At 37.6% G+C, this 17,556-nt stretch overlaps 1 protein-coding gene across 3 annotated transcripts in view; it reads right to left on the bottom strand.

The window, feature by feature from the left end:
• LOC114469904 (leucine-rich repeat transmembrane neuronal protein 4) overlaps positions 1 to 17,556 on the bottom strand; it is a 144,420-nt gene that overhangs the window by 53,363 nt on the left and 73,501 nt on the right. The window contains exon 3 of one of the 3 annotated variants that reach the window (XM_028457797.1): positions 4,510 to 5,495. The exons of the other annotated variants lie outside the window; for them this stretch is intronic. The gene's annotated coding sequence lies outside the window, so the exon portion shown is untranslated. Of the gene's footprint in view, positions 1 to 4,509; positions 5,496 to 17,556 lie in introns of those variants that run through there. 3 annotated transcript variants of the gene reach the window in all.

Here is a 17,556-nt window from a genome sequence, read left to right as displayed (position 1 = left end):
GGGGTTCTATTTGATCAGGATTTATCCTTCAACTCTCACATAAAACAAACTTCAAGAACTGCCTTCTTTCATCTCCGTAACATTGCTAAAATCAGATCTATCCTGTCTCAGGGCGACGCCGAAAAACTACCTCTAGACTGGATTATTGTAATTCTCTTTTAGCAGGCTGCCCGAGCAAGTCGCTTAAGACACTTCAGCTGGTTCAAAATGCTGCAGCACGTGTACTGACTAAAACTAGGAGAAGAGATCACATTACTCCTGTATTAGCCTCTCTGCATTGGCTTCCCATAAAATATAGAATAGAATTCAAGATTCTTCTTCTCACTTATAAAGCCCTAAATGGACAGGCACCAGTCTATCTCAAGGAGCTTGTAGTGCCATACAATCCCCCCAGAACACTACGCTCTCAAAATGCTGGACTACTCGTTGTTCCATTCGTCTCTAAAAGTAGTATAGGAGGAAGAGCTTTCAGTTATCAGGCCCCACTTCTCTGGAACCATCTACCAACCACGGTTCGGGGGGCAGACACCCTCTCTACCTTTAAGGTTAGGCTCAAAACATTCCTCTTTGGTAAAGCTTTTAGTTAGGAACCAGCTCATAGCTCATAATTAAGATGCAATAGGCATAGACTGCCGGGGGGGGGGGGGTCTGGCATGCTCGGTTCGAGAGAGGTTGGAGAGGGCGTTAAGAGAGAGGTCATTTAGGTTAGAGAGGGACCGGAGAGGGTCCCATTCCTCTCTCAAACACTCCCTCTATGTCTGCTTCTTCCCTTGTGTGTTTGCTCCTGTACTCCTTCTGGCTTTTGTCTTGCAGGTCCGTGGGATCCTTAGTGTGGAGTTACAGAGTCTCAACAACTCTGTCTCCACCCTTTCCTCTGCACACACCCAACACAGCATAACGTGGATGGCTGTTCATCATAGGAATGGGATCCACACAAGGTTCCTGCTGCTTAACAGAAGGTTTTCCTTGCCGCCATGATGAATTCATGTTGGGTGTGGGATACATATGTATGTGTATATACGTATATATGCATATGTGTGTATCCATAAAATGAAGAGTCCGTCCTTAAGACTGCTCTACTGTAAAGTGCCTTGAGATACCATTGGTTATGATTTGGCGCTATACAAATAAAAGATTGATTGATTGATTGATTGATTGATTTTTCTGTAATGCATGTTTTTTGGAGTCATAATGTGTATTTGCGTATCTTTCTGTTGTGTTTTGTGCATTTTTTGTATATTTATAGTCGACCGTGGCTCAGGTGGTAGAGGGTCGTCTTCTGATCGAGAGGTTGGGGGTTAGATCCCAGTACCTGACTATGTGTCGAAGTGTCCTTGGGCAAGACACTGAACCCTAAGTTGCTCCCAGTGGTCGACTAGCGCCTTGCATGGCAGTCCTGTCCCACTGGTGTGTGAATGTGAGAGTGATTGGGTGAATGAGCTGATATGTAAAGCGCTTTGAGACTGCTTCAGTGTGGTGATAAAGCGCTATATAAATCAAGTCCATTTTACCATAGTTTTTTGTTGTAGTGTGATTCTGGAATCATTTTGTATATTTTTGTGTATTTTTTGTATAAATATTTAGTATTATGTATTTTGAGTCATTTTTATATTTTTGTTGTTTGGTGTATTTTTCTGTAAAGTATGTTTTTTGGAGTCATTTTGTGTGTTTTTTTTTATCTTTCAGTCGTCTTTTTGTGCATTTTTTGTAAAACTTGGTTGCCATTATAGAGTGATTCTGGAGTCATTTTGTGTACTTTTTGTATAAATATTGTTTAGTTTTTTGTTTTATTTTACTCATTTAGTATATTTTTATTATAAATAAATAAATACCTTGTGTGTGTCCATAGATATTGTAGCGCCAATCAAAAAAGTAACAAAACTGCCCAAAACAAATGTAAAGCTCCAAACTACATGAGTGAGTAAGTAAATTAAAGTATTATGTACAATTCAGCTGTCTTTTTTTCAAAAACAAAAATCATTGTTTACCTTCGAACCAAGTGGTCAGAGCTTAACTTCCATGCGTGGCACCACCGAGAATCTGCAGTTTTCCAGTTGAAATATTGAACGGGTTGCGTTCAATACCGACCATAGTGAAACAGCGTGTGAGTGAGCATTTACACGGACAGTTATATAGTTTAAACAATGGGAAACTTGTCGGTAAAAGACTCACCAGTGGCTGTCGGTTTCAAATGACTTATTCAGAGAGCTCCTGTTTTTGAAACGCGACGACAGCATGGCAGGCACAGAGATGGAGACGGAAAAGGAAGTGTACTTTTTCTTTTTTTTAGAGGAAGTGGACTTCGTGACCCGCAACTTAAAGGAAGTTTGGGATCACGGGAATAATTTTGAATAACCATGAAATATTATCTTAAATCACTTACAAAATTACCTTCCAACTTGCTACTCTTTCTTTTATGTCAACTCAAGTTTTTCATCCCTTCAGTTCTAATACAAATAGGTTTCTGTTGATCCTCATATCGCTCGACTGAGGTCCTGTTATACTTTGAATATGTTAGTGCATGAGCAAATTCAGAGAGGTGAGTCAAGTGCAAGGGCATGTCTTTTGGACCATCGCTTCAGCAGGGTAGAACCTCCGAGATGAAGATAATCCACCTGACGTGAGCAGGGTATAAAATGCAATCAACTTGTATTTCTCATTAGTACTTTTTACCATTGTAATTGGAATGTCAATAACTTTTAAATATTTTAAACACATAAAACAAACAATTAAAATAAAATTGACTCTCAGTCTCTGTTAGTAAAAAATTGCACTTTAATAAAACAAAAACAATAAAATGGACCCTGTCTTTAATATAATAAATATTAAACATTGAGGTATAGAGGTATATAGTTGTACAATCCTTAAAAGGAAACATTTCCAATCCAGTAAGAACCTTTGTAAACAAAAATGCTAGCGGTCCTGCTTCCCCCTGTTTCATTCTGTTCCGTTTTCATTCAGTCTTAAACCATACAGAATGGACGAAATAGTTTCTAGTTTACTCTGTTCATTCCGCTATGGAACAAACATGCTCAAGTGCTGAGGGTGAACGCCCTTGTTATCTAGCCTGTTTGGAGGCGAAAGACGAGGAAAACAAAATACTTAGACTTAGCTTGGTTGCTAGCCCCGCTCGGCACCCTCGCTTCTGCTTCCGATCAGACCGCTTACGTGTCATCTGCTGGTGGACATCGCTGGTACGAGGCTCCGCTGCTTCACAGTGTAATTCGAAGCTACGTAGTAGGTCCAGAGTTGCCGCGTCTACCGGACTATAACTGTTTGATTGACCTAAATCTAAGATTGCCTGGCGGTGGTATATTATTTTAGAGTTATCTGTTGTTTAATATCAGTTGCTAACACTAGCCTCTGCAGCTGACATATTTTTTTAAATGATAAAATCAATCGATAGTTCCGCTGTCCCACAGAGTTGTGACACAACAAGATACTACGTGAGAGAAACATCATTGATCAACTCAAAGAAATTCTTTCTTAATAGCTTGTTTGCCTTTGTTTGTGATTAAAAAAAAAAGTATCCACTCCCTTCAAATACTATGTTGATTTAAATTTCTAACAGTCAACTATATTCGTCATTTTCAAGTGCATCAATGTATGTTTTACATTAAGTTCATCACTTAAACAACTATGAGTAACCATTACCAACATTAGTCTAACCAATCACTACTTCCTAAAGCACTAGCAAAATTAGCCCAATGACAGATAGTTTTGCTTAATCTAAAAGTTAAAACTGGTGTTATGTTTTTCTTTGTTCTGACCTGCTGCTTGGGGAAGGTTTATAAAGTAAACAGTTATTGAGAGTAATCTACCCTTCCTCCTGTTGGTTTGCAACAGCTATTAGTAAGTGTTTGATTGTAGGAACAAAAAGGCTTGATCTGCTGCCCTTTGCCTGAGATGTGACACCACAATAAAACCAATGCGAGTGTTCTATTGTAGAAAACAGCAGTTCTCGACATCTTTGGCTTTGGGACCCACATCAAACTGTGATGCACAAGTCCAAAAATGTATTTTCTAAAGAAGTACAAAGTCACCAGTAGGTGGTCCTGTAGAAACAGCCAAATATCCACAATATTCTCCAAAACTTGTTCTGGATACTGTATCCACAATACTTCTGAATAATCTCAAAAATCAAACCCATTCTTACTTTTTGACATTGTCTATCATCTCAACTAATGCCATTTAAATCTGTTTAGAACTTACTGAAATATCCTGTTAACCAACATCCACATTAACAGACAGACGGACGGATAGAAGGACAAACAAACACAGGTGAAAACATTACCACCTGGGTGGAGGTAATTACAAGAGTATAGCCTAAACAATAAAACAATACATTATCAGCAGATTAATAATGCACATATATATGCTTTGGATAAAATAAGTATAAAAATGTCACCAACTATAGTTAGAATTGGAGAAATGAAGGACTGACAATGTAAAGTGTCAAATGTATACATTTTTATTTTTATATATGTTGATTGATGGGAGAGCTAACAATAATGGTAATGTATTAAGGGTCCAATGGTTTTATGTCTACCCTAAAAATGCCACGTCCTAAAGTGTTGTTAGAAAGGACTAAACTATAGAAGTTAATGACCGTAATCATAAAGCTTGAGTCATCACTAACAATGAAAAAGCTGAAGCTACAAAGCTGCCACACAAAGCTTGTTCTTTATTCCAGCCTTCAGATATAAGGGAGTCGACCTCGTCACTGCTGACACATGTTGTCAAAAGGCATTCCTTCACAGAGTGCCTGAGCCTGCTTTTCATAATAGGGTGAGAGGTTTAATGATCAAAGCACTGCTCAGTGTCCTGTTACATTAGCAGGGTCAGCTAAGGTAAGACAGGAAGATGGATATATGGGTCATAAACAAACTAAATTATGTAATCAAAATTATAATGTACCATATTTTTTTATCTTACAGAAGCTGTTCTCATAGGCGGCAAAAAACCCTCTTTTAAATATGACCGAACATATTTTTTTTATTAAAGAGACATTCATGACAGTGAAGTATCTATTCTTTGGAGAACATTCACAGAAACAAGATTGGCTCCCTTCTTTGCCAACACACAAGCTTTAGGGGCCGATTCAGAGACAGTGTTATTGGCTACCTGGATCTGTTATTGTAATTGTCAGAAAAGGAAATGGAGAAACCATCATCGACTTCCTGAATCAGAAACTGCTGACAAACTGTGTGGATAGAGTGTTTATTCATAATTTTAACAATGCCGGAGAAAAAAAAGCGCTTCAGATGTAACAGCCTCTCTGCTAATGAATGCTTTAGCGTCACAGTGTGTGGTGAGTTTGCGGTGGGCGGGCTTATGAGAACACACCAGAGAGGAGTGAAGGCATGTACGACTGGCAATGAGTGAGAATGGGATATCTCACTGACTCGTGGGCTGATGTGATGCAGATGGGACAAAATGCTTCTGCTTACTGTTGTTCTTCCGGCAGTTGAGCTGGCAGCAGCAAAAGAGCAGAGCTAAGCACACAGAGAAAATGATTTACTGAACATGAACTTGTTCTTCTGAAAAAGGACACGGTACTTCATTTCACAACAAATTCTATCATTTACCATCTGACTCTGGCTCTGAGGTAGTCATCTACTTTTTTCTTTGCTGGCTCAACTGGAAAGCTAAGTAGTAAGAATGGCTCTTTCCGCAAACAAAATACAGCAGCCTTCTCCAAAAACCTACTGAACTGGAGATTACAGTGCGAGGAATTCAAGTAAACATAGAGGATAATGGATATGGGAGAGGCCATCAGAGCTGTGAGGGAGGGGGATCCGGTTCCCGCTGATAACCCAACAGGTGCAAGGCTTACCTGGAATAATCTCGGAGATAAACCTAAGAGAAAGTCACATCCACTTCAAAGGCTAACAGGCCGAGAAAATCACCCTCATCTATACTATAATTCAAGGGAGGTCTGTGTGAATGTGTGTGAGTGTGTGTGTGGAGCAAATATCTCCCTGACGCGGTGCCAGTTCCACCTGAAACTCGCTCGACGGGTTCCAAATACCCCGAGTGTGTGTATCTGTTATTTTGGAGTAAGTTGGACATTTCAAAATGTTTATTTTAATTTTATTTCACTTCTGGATGGCCTCGAAATGAAACCTATTCAACCATCTGTTGATAGACGACTTCCGGCATCCATTTTGAAGGCGAAACAGATGAACTGTGAATCAACTGCTATTCATCCACGTTCCAAATACCCCGAGTGTGTGCATCTGTTATTTTGGAGTAACTTGGTTGCGCAAAAAGGTCAAAACAATTTTATAATTACGGCTCCCTCGGTAAGAGCGCGCCACTTCCGGTTCCGGGTTCATGACGTCACCGTGTCGTAGTTTTTTGGGTTAAAAAAAAAGGTCGATATTAAAAAGGTTTTTGTACCGCTAAAAGTCATTTAAGTTAATATTTCATAGTTATTTAATATTAGTCCCGTGATTCCAAACTTACTTTAAATCTCGGGTCACAGACGTCACTTCCTCCTTCGTCTCCATGAGTGTGGGCGGTGGCTGTGCTGATGGTCGTTACCTTATCGCAAACATTTTGCTTCTTCAGACAGAGGAATGTAACGTTTTTGTGAGCGGATGAGTCCACTATGATTATTGTTTGTTCTGCGCAACGGTGAGTGTTTCTTCTCATATTCTACTATGTGCTAAGAAAGATGCTAGCAGCTGCAATGTAAACAAACACACACACACACACGGCTGATGCGCGTGCGTGCGTGCACTACATCGGGATGTACATGGTGAACTCACACAGAGCCGTTGAGAGAGATTTGCAACTTTGGTGTTGCAAAACGTTTATTTTTTTGTGGTACTTTCGGGTCTCTCTCTTTTACACACACACACACACACACACACAGTATTATATCATTGTTATTGCTATTGTTATATTATTCTTTTTTTGTATTATTCTTTTATCTTATAGTTACTGGTATTCTCATTGTATTATTTATTATTACTATTACCTTATTATTTTATGTTGTTATTGTTTTTATTGTATTATAGTTACTGGATTTTCATTATATTATTTTGTTATTGTTATTGTATAATTTAACTATTGTATTGAAGTTATTGCTATTCTTATAATTACCATCATATTCTTTTTCATTTTTAATATATATTTTTTTATTATAGTTATTGGTGTTCTCATTGTATTATTAGCATTGCTATATTATCATTATATTTATTACCGTATAATTATTTAATATTGTTTATTATTAATATTGTTTTTAGTACATTTTAATTTTGTTATTGCAATTATTACCATTAATATCATTACAACACTACTTTTTTTACTATTACTACTTTCACTATTAATATTATATCCCTATCAACATATGTATTATTATCAGGGCTCTACACAAACTTATCCAGTGGTGGCACTGGTGTGACAAACTTTCTCTGTTAGTCGGGGTTGTACAGCATAGACATACATGCTAATGAATAGTTGACTTAACTGGCTACCGTAGTTACCGTGTCTCTCTTAACAATCTGCGATGGTTCATGTGGAAGAAGCGCGCGCGTATGTGTGATAGATAACGCACAGAGGACATGGCTGACACACACACACACACACACACACACACACACACACAGTATTTATAATAAAAATATACTAAATTAGTATAATAAAACTAAAAACTAAACAATACTTATACAAAATATACACAAAATGACAACAGAAATGCATACAAATATACAAAAAAGCTCCAAAAACACACAAAATTACTCCAAAATACATACGTTACAGAAAAATACACCAAACAACAAAAATATGAAAAATATTTATACACGAAGTACAAAAAGTATGCCCTTTTGCATAAAAATATACAAAAAGGCTCCAAAAACACACAAAATGACTCCAAAATACATACATTACAGAAAAATACACCAAACAACAACAAACATATGAAAATGACTCAAAATACACAAAACTAAAACTTTATACAAAAATACACAAAATAACAACAGAAATGCACAAAACTACACTAAAAAGATACAAAAATACACAAAAAGATTCCAGAATCCCACTGCAATGGCAACAAAAAACTATTATTATACAAAAAATGCACAAAAACACAACAGAAAGATACAAAAATACCCAATTATACCCCTTATGCTCCCACATGAATGCATACTTCCGACGGGCACTGTACTAGTCTATACTATAATTCAAGGGAAGTCTGTGTGGATGTGTGAGTGTGTGTGTGGAGCAAATATCTCCCCGACGTGGTGCCAGTTCGACCTGAAACTTGGTCGACGGGTTCCAAATACCCCAAGTGTGTGTATCTGTTATTTTGGAGTAATTTGATCATTTCAAAATGTTTATTTTAATTTTATTTCCGTTCTGGACGGCCCCGAAATAAAACCTATTCAACTTTTGACCTCAGGGTGTGAGGGGGCGCTAGCGCAGACATTACTGTTAAAGATGTTCAGAAGATGTTCCGCAGCAATGTGAAACTGATCAGCTTACCTAATGACATAGTATCAGACCTGATTGACAAAATCTTGCATACTGTGGCAGATTATCCACATTTGAAGAATGTTGTGATTCATTTTAGATTAAATGATTTAGCCAAGGAGGAGTCTGTGAGGTGTTAAAGCAGGATTTTACCCATCTGCTAAAAACTGTGAGCTGTTTGCGGCCTAAAGTATTCATCAGTGGCCCGATACCACCAGTCCGCACAGGAGATCTGAAGTTCTCAAGGATTTACTGTCCTTTCACTAAATTTTATTTAACCTTCGTCTTGTGTTAGGGTCGGCACCGACCCGTTCTTAGTTTTTAAATGCGTAAAATAATCACATAAATGTGTTTATTGCATCAAGGCTTTTGACCCTCTATATCAACAAAATTTAAAAAAAAAAGTTTTCACTAAATTATAAAATGCGCTGGTTGAAATTGTGACATTTGTGTTGTTAGGGTTGGTTTTGACTCAGTAATAATAATAAGATTATAAAGCAATAATTAGAGCCAAAACTGAAATCATTAGTGCACTGTCACAGACTGACTCACTGACAGCCAGCTCCTCTCTCAACCAGCCCTGCTTCAACACCAATCAGCCAGAGCCACAACCCCAGTCAGGCCACCTGAGGTGTCAGTCCTGCCCAAGCAGTAAGGACAGGAAAAACAAACGTAGTGTGTGTTTCAACAGCAAGAAATATCTCTGCAAAGAACACACAAAAAGTGTCACTTTTTGCCACACACACACACTAGGGATGTATCCCGATAATTTCTGGTATTTATCACGATAACGATAAACATCACGATAAATAAAAACTATAAATGAATAAAATAATTCCCAACTTAATGTAAACAGGTTAATTACAAACACAAATACATCAACACATTAAAAATCAGTGCATGCGGATCACTCTAATAGTGTTATTGTACGAAATTAATTTATCTCCTCAATTAAAATGAAATTATTTAATTAAAAAAAATAAATAAAAAAAGCACATGAAAAGAACAAATAACTCCCTCAGTGTTTTTACTGTTGCTGAATCTTGTTTGTTAGTTACATAAAGTTATGGTTATTGCACATTCCTAACACACACACACACACACACACAATCTTACACAGTAGTAATTGATTTCTATTGATTTGATTTGCTTGATTGGTTGTTGTTTATTTGGCCTGGCAAATCTATAATTTGTGTCGTAACTTGTTCTGCTTTTCATTTTTCTTCAGTTTAGGCTTTAAGGTTCTATTGCTGAAAGAAATACTTTTTTGCCTTTTTCTTGATGTAAATATATTTGGGTCGAAATTGACCCGTAACACCAGATGTTACTATAGTTATTAATATCAAAATGAAAAAATAAATTGAGACAATTGATTGAAGAGATGTGTTCTCTACCCCTCTTTAATAGTCAGATAACACAACAACCTTTTATTTATTAATATGATTCTCTTGAAGTTCATTTTACCATTTAAAAAATAAATAAAATAAATTGAGGGGTATACTGACAAAAAAAAAGGCCCAGAGGCCCACAAAACAAATATTAAAACCAACATTTTCATAGATAAGGAAGTAACAAGGTAACAGAGATTAAAAAAAAAAAAACAGATTGGATGATAGGTTATTGTTTTTAGTGTATTTTATAGCTGATTTAATACATGGGTCAAAATCAACCTGACCCGTTAACATCAGAGATGATAACAGAAAGTTTACACAAGAAGAAGGTTAAAAAATTCAGATTTTTTGGGAATGTCGTCATCTTTTTAGAGCAGATGGACTGTCTAAACAAGGCCGAAGTGTAACTTATCACATCCAACCTTTTTTTCTTCACCAGTCACACTGCTATATTATATATAAAGGTCCTGATAAAGACAGAGGATAACATGTACCATTGGAGAACAAAACAACAAGGAAAGAACATGGCGTCGATGAGCTTCCATCAAGAAATTAAAATCAAAATCGGCAAAATGAAGAGGTCAACCCACCCCCCAAATCTCAGGACAAACCAGGACAAACCTGTTTCACCCCAAAGTTCACCCACTGTACTTCCTCATCCAGCTTCTCTTCTGTCCTTGCCTTCCTGGATTTAACTGCCCAGACGAATGAGGTGGTTCTTGCTGTCACAAGACGAACACCCCACCCTTTACCCCACCATGGTCCCATCTTCTCAGCCCTAAAGAACCAATCAGCACCACCCATCCCTCCTTGACGATACCAGGCCCAGGATCACTCTTCTCCTCAGGTTGATAAGAGCATGATCTAAACAGCCAGCTGTGTTCAACTTAGAGCGACACATGTCTGATGTGTGCTGGGTCCGGACTGCAATACCTCTATTTGTAGGAAAAACCAGAAAAAGTCAGGGCCTTATGGAGTTAATGCAGCTTCTTTAATTCCTGTGGTGACAGGTAACAGAGGTAAAATTGTTAAATTAAAGAGAAACAAAAAGCTTTATAGAGATAATAATTTGATTATTATAACAGTGTCTCCATTAAAGTCTTTGAAATGAGCTCTTCTTAACGTCAGATCTCTTGTTAACAAATCACTGTTAATTAATGATATTATTTTGACACGTTACTTGGACTTTTTATTTCTTAATGAAACGTGGTTTCAGTAATACTGTTCTCAATGAAAGTGCATCACAAGACTTTATTTATTTCAATGTGTCGTACTTGCAGGAAAGGTGGTGGAGTTGCTACCACCTTTAAATCACTATTTCAGTGCAAAGAGATAACATTTGGTGATTTTAGCTCCTTTAAATATGTCGTTTTTACTGAAGAGTGATTCAAGAGTTCTGTTTTTAGTCGTTTAAAGACCCCCAAAATATTCTGGAGAATTCATGGATGAGTTTGCTGAACCGCTGTCAGTTGTATGCACTGAATACATCTGTTTGATAATAACAGGTGACTTTAATATTCATGTACACAATAACATGGACAATACTGCCAAAAATTCTATGCTTTAATGGACACTTTTGGTCTTAAACACGTGACTTGTCTGACACACACTAAAGATCACACTTTGGATCTGATTATCTCTAAAGATGTTGATATCTCTGCTGAGACTTAGTTCTATTTGATAATTTCTCTTTTTTTATTTAAAGACTGTAAAATCTGTTCCCCCTACTTCTGTGTGTTTTAAGAAAAGGTATATTAAGGACAACACATGTGCACAGTTTATGGAAGCCATAGCTATGACACCAACCTTGAGTGCTGAGACAGTTGATAATCTCTTGGATGAGTTTATTATAAAAGTCTGTAAAGTCATATATGTGGTTGCTCCAATCAAAACTAAGAGAAAACCCAACACAGAAAACACCTTGGAGGAAGACAGAGATAATGCAAAATTTGAAATCTGATTGTAGAAGAGCTGAGCGTAAATGGAGATCAAAAAAACTTCAAATTAATCTAGAACAGTACAAAATAAGTAAGTTTAATGATGGCTTGTTCAAAGCGAGGCAGCAATACCTTTCTGAAATTATTGCTAAAAATGTCAATAACTCTCATTGTTTTCTGTAATTGAAAAGCCCACAACCCCCCCAGATCGGATAGCCCCTGAATTACTGTCAACTGGAAAATGCAATGAATTTGCTGTATATTTCAATGAAAAACAAAATCAATAAGGTCAAACATCATAACAAACCAGCAAAATAACAAAAAGCTTGAACAGCTTCAACCACTGAGGGATGAGTCAACTACAATGCTAGAGTTTATTACAGTGAACCCAAAAACAAGAGGTAACTGTTCAGCAGCTGAATCCATCAACGTGTTGCCTTGACACAATACCCTTAAACTTGTTTAAAACTGTTGTAAAGTCAATTGTCACTGATTTGTGTCAGATAATTAATGATTCCAGCCAGGCACCGTACCAAAATCCCTGAAAGTAGCTGCTGTGAGACCTTTGTTAAAAAACAAAACACCGGATGGATGCCTCTATGCTGGCTGACGATAGACCAATCAGCAATCGTCCATTCATGGCCAAGATCATTGACCAACCAACTGAGTCAATTCTTAACCTTCAACAAAATATTTGATAAACTTCAGTCAGGCTTTCGTTCTTATCACAGCACAGAAACTGATCTTATCAAAGTGATCAATGACAGGGTTGAACATTGATTTAAGAAAAGTATGTGTTCTCATTCTATTTGATCTCAGTGCTACATTTGATACTGTGGATCATACAATTTTGTTGCACAGATTGCAAACGTGGGTTGGACTAAATGGAAAAGTAATGCAATGGTTTAAATCCTACTTGGATGAGGGAATTTGTTTTGTAAGCATTGGAAACTTTGAATCTGACAGATTGCCAATGCTTGGTGGGGTTCCTCACGGCTCTCTTCTTGGACCCCTTCTGTTTAGCCTTTATATGCTTCCTCTAGGACACATTTTACAGAACTGTAAGGTTGATTATCAGAGGTGTCACACAACTATATTTATCACTGAACCCAGATGAGTATGGTCCCACTGTGTTGTGTGACTGCTTAAAAAAAGTAAACTGCTGGATGTGTAAAAACTTCCTTCAACTAAATCATGACAAGATTAGGGTTGGGCATTGTTTGGATTTTAACGATTCTGATTCCGATTCTCATTTTCGATTCAGGTTCCGGTTCTAAAAGATTCTTCATTCCGATTCTTTGAGTTGTGCAGGTCAACAGGTCACAGATTTCACAGAATATTTTTTTTTATTTGATAAAGCCTTTACACGGGCCTTTTTGATTAATTTACTTAGTTGATACAGTTTAATTTGGTTGCTGTACTGTAATTAGGGTATTCAATTGCAAAGGTCCCCAACTGTAACTGTAAAATTTAAACTTGCTGAAATAACATTACAAACAAGTTGGCAGCAGTCTAAAAAACAAAGAGCTGCAGCCCAGGTAGATGTGAAACAAAATAAAACAAACTCAAACCCTGGAGCAGTCATGACAAATCAATCAACAGTTATTATTGAGAAAGATTATTATTATTCTGGATACAGTGTAAACTATAAAAAATAGTAATATTTTGAACGTGTTTATATTGTTGGGAAGATATTATAGACAAATGTAATTGGAGTCTAAACCCCCAAAAATTGCATCACTTCAAAAAGAAAATAGACTAATATAAGACCTTCTTACATGGAAATTTTGGATATTTTTGAATCCATAAATCTGTTGATTAAAATAAAAGTACCCCAAGTATTTTTTTCTTTATGTACAAATGTGTGAATTGTATATATTGTAATAGTTGTATGGAGTGCACATATCAATAACCCTTTTTTTTTTTTAAACCAGTCCCCTGGCCATCAGTGTCTGTAATTCTGCGGCAGCAGGCCCTCCCCCTCTACAGAGAGACGGCAGCAGCAGAGGACTGTCCTACACTTCCTCATTTAAAGGGCTTTGTAAGGTTTTTATTACCTCTACCTTCCCAGTTTTTTGATGATCAGCTTCAAGGAAAGATGAAAGGATTATTTGTAATTATCTTTTATTCTAAGTTAGTAACAAGTAAAATCTTACAACAAACCAGCCCCTATACACACGCAGGCGGTAGGAAGCTGGGAGAATTCTGGGTTGAGGAAAGCATGCTGTCCTCCATGCTGTTAGTTGGCAGGCTCGAGGAAGGCTCAATACCAACTTCAAGCAGTACAGATAACTTTTTGTGTTTTTCACCCCTGAACTGCAGCATGTTGGTGGCCATTGGCTGCCTGATACTTTGGCTTACTAACATGTAAATCAGGGTGTCAATACAGCAACCTCCAGAGCAACATAAAGGAACAATGGAATATCACACTTCTCATGTGATACTGGCCACGGTTACATGATGTTTTTAATTCGGAATCAAATCATTCGGAATTAAAGTGCCCTGCTTCGTGTTTACATGGAAATGGTAATTCCCAAATGAGGTTTACTAGGAAAACTGGTTTACTCGGTTTTAGATAATTCCGCTTTAGGTCTGGGGGTTGGGAAGGCTCTGATTGGACAGGGGGAGAGCGTAACCTATCAGGAGAAACACACAACAAACCTTTTATTGTCGGCCTTAACACAGACGACCACACATGAGAACTGTTTTCACCTTTATTTTGATTGTAGTTTTGAAGCAGCAGCTCAACAATAACACACGGTTTCAGTTTGGACAGCAGAGCGGAAGGGAGATAGGGACTAATCCCCAGTAAAAAGCCCAGTAAACCACCGTAAAACAATCACCAGGAAAAAAATAGCTGCTTCCTGGTAAAGATAGTAGCTCTAACAACTGATAAAATGATAAACTGGTGATACTACTGCCTGTGAATGCAGTACGGGAACGCATTTAATCCGCCTCCGGCGCTAGTGCCAGCCGTCCGGTGAAGCCTTTTCCGTTTACCATGTTTACAGAAGTCCGTGTGTGTTTAATAAGTCTGTGTGAAAGTCTGCATGTTTATGCCTCTGTCCATCCACTCGTTTCATTATATCCATGTCTTTTAAGGCTCTTATTAAATAGTCTAGGCTGGAGTCCGGGCCGCCGCCATCTTGGATTATATCGTCATTGTCGCAAGTCGCGCAAGCGCAAAACAATCCAAATTAACTTAAAGCGCAATTACCCAAGTTAAGTGTTTACGAGAAAGAGGAATTAACTTTAATTCGGAATTAAATCAGCATTAGGAATTATGTGTTTACCATGTCAGGTTGAAGAGGAATTTAATTTTATTCCGCTTTAAAGAGGAATTGAAGCTCCCATGTAAACGTGGCCACTCGGGTGTCAGGACTGGGACCTAATGTCCCTAAAAATCCCTCAACTTCTTGAATAAGCCTACATTCTGGGTGAACTAATCCTTTAGTAACTCCCTTTGAAGTTGATCATTTAAACCGTAGAAGCGGGGTTGTCTATGATACAGCCGGAGAACAAGTGGTCAGCGCTCTTTATCTCCAGCAGACTGGATTATTGTAATGGTCTTCTGACAGGAATGCCCCAAAAGAGCATCAAACAGTTACAGCTGGTTCAGAACGCTGTAGCTCGGATCTTCACCAGAACAAAGAGGTCAGAGCACATTACTCCAGTTTTAAACTCCAGTCAGCCTCAGAATAGACTCGAAAGTTCTACTGCTGGTGTACAAATCTGTGAATGGGTTTGGTCCAGAATACATCAGTGAGATGATAGTCAGGTATGAACCCAGCATGTCTCTCAGCTCTATTTACACAAGTCAGATAGTGGAGCCCAGAGTTCACAGTAAACATGGTGATGCTGCATTTAGTTGTTATGCTGCAAAAAAGTCGAACAAACTGCCACCAGTGCTGAATTTTGGACGGAGCGACTGAGCGCTTCATCACGTCCCACAGAGCGCAGTTCTCTCTCTCTCGCTCCGCGCTGTGAGTGAGGAGATGGTGCACTCTCACACAACTTGGCAGCGGCTAATGCAACGGTGAATGCGCCGAGTATAAACACCAATGCGCTCCTTTGGAGTACGCGCGGTCCGCAAACGGAGCCAGGTATAACAAACCCTTCACTGAGTGCGCGCTCACATTGAGGGCAGCAGTAAAAAGTTATTTTTTTGACAGAGGCTATTAATGATTAATAACAATAAAATCAAGAAATAACAATTTGTTAACCTAAAATAAATTATGTTGTGCAATGACACTCCACCTCCTGCAATATAGACCATCAACTTTCCTGCACCTGTGGCTAACATTGTTTTAAATCCCTGGTAAGATAACTAAACCAACAAAAACACTATTCTGGAAGAAAATAGAGATTTTATGTGGGGGGAAAGATTTATTTAATCGCCAATGTGCCGGTTAAATATGCATGCTTTATGTGTGGCAAGAAATGAGCAATTAGCATGTTTTGACCACATGATCATGCATTATCAAATTCAAGTCACTTTTTCTAGCCTTTCAAATACATTAACTAAAAAAAAATCTTCTTTAGATAACATTATATTCGTGTAAACTAAGACGCATTAGAATTTGAAGATGCAAAATGCTGTTTTATTTCTTGATGACAATTTATTTTATTTTATTTTAAACTGCTTTTAAGTTTCCATTTACATTATCAATTTAAATCAAACATTATTCTATATAATTTAACAGTATAGAATTTAATACACTTTATTGTCTTCATTGAGAAGGTGTTTTTCCGGCTCCAGGAGGACTTTAATCCAGGTGAGATGAGGCAAAATGGTTCCTTGTAGAGTAAAGGTTGCAGACCCCTGACCAGGGGAAGAGGGTTAGGAGACCCCACTATAAGAGCTGGACCCTCTGAATTCAATTCCATGGGGTGAAGCAATGCAGATGCTAAGTTAGTCATGCTACTGTTAAGTTAATTCAAGTACAGCATTTCTGCAAAATAAAGAAAACAGAATACATGTAATCTGTTGTAATGCTTTGCTGTTATTTAAAAAAAAAAATGTCACGTCTTGTATAAAATTGTATAAAATAAATGACCTGTTATTTCAGCCACTGCTCGTTGCAGCAAAACTCAATATTGACACTAAAACATTTAGCAGATATATCTCAAGTCATTGTCAATCTTTCATACTTCATACAAAACTACGCTACGCCGGTTAAGTCAACTATTCATCAGCATGCGTGGCTATACTGTACACTACCCACCCCTGCTCAAAAAAAAGAAAAAACAGTGCGACCAACTGAGAAAGTTAGTCGCATCAGTGCCACCACTGGAAAAGTTAGTGTAGAGCCCTGCTTGTCCTTTAATCTCTCTTAAGTATTGTTAAGGCACTGAAATGTCATGTTTTGGCATGAAGTAAAACTTTATTAAATATCATGTTATATATTTGAAACAGTTAAACTATGATTGGAAAAAGCATTGCTCGTAAAAACACACTGCAATTAATATTCTGCAGAATAATATTTTCAGTCTGACGATGGACAACAAAATTGCCCTGAATTTACAGTTTTTACTCATTGCTTGCACACTATAAACACATGCCTAAACCAAAGTAGCATAACCTGAAGCTGTTGTTACTATACCTCAAACCAAGTGTAACCATACCTTAAACAAAAGCACTGCTTTGCACTTTAGTTGCAATTCTGTAACACACTTGTTTCTGCACACTACACTATTTCATGCCAAAGACACTTACTTCAAAAAGGAAATCTCAGGGTACCATTGGG

Source organism: Gouania willdenowi, chromosome 9 (assembly GCF_900634775.1).
Source record: "Gouania willdenowi chromosome 9, fGouWil2.1, whole genome shotgun sequence".
Lineage (NCBI taxonomy): Eukaryota > Metazoa > Chordata > Actinopteri > Blenniiformes > Gobiesocidae > Gouania > Gouania willdenowi.
Note: the sequence above shows the minus strand (reverse complement) of the source record. Positions and strands in the feature narration are given on the sequence as shown.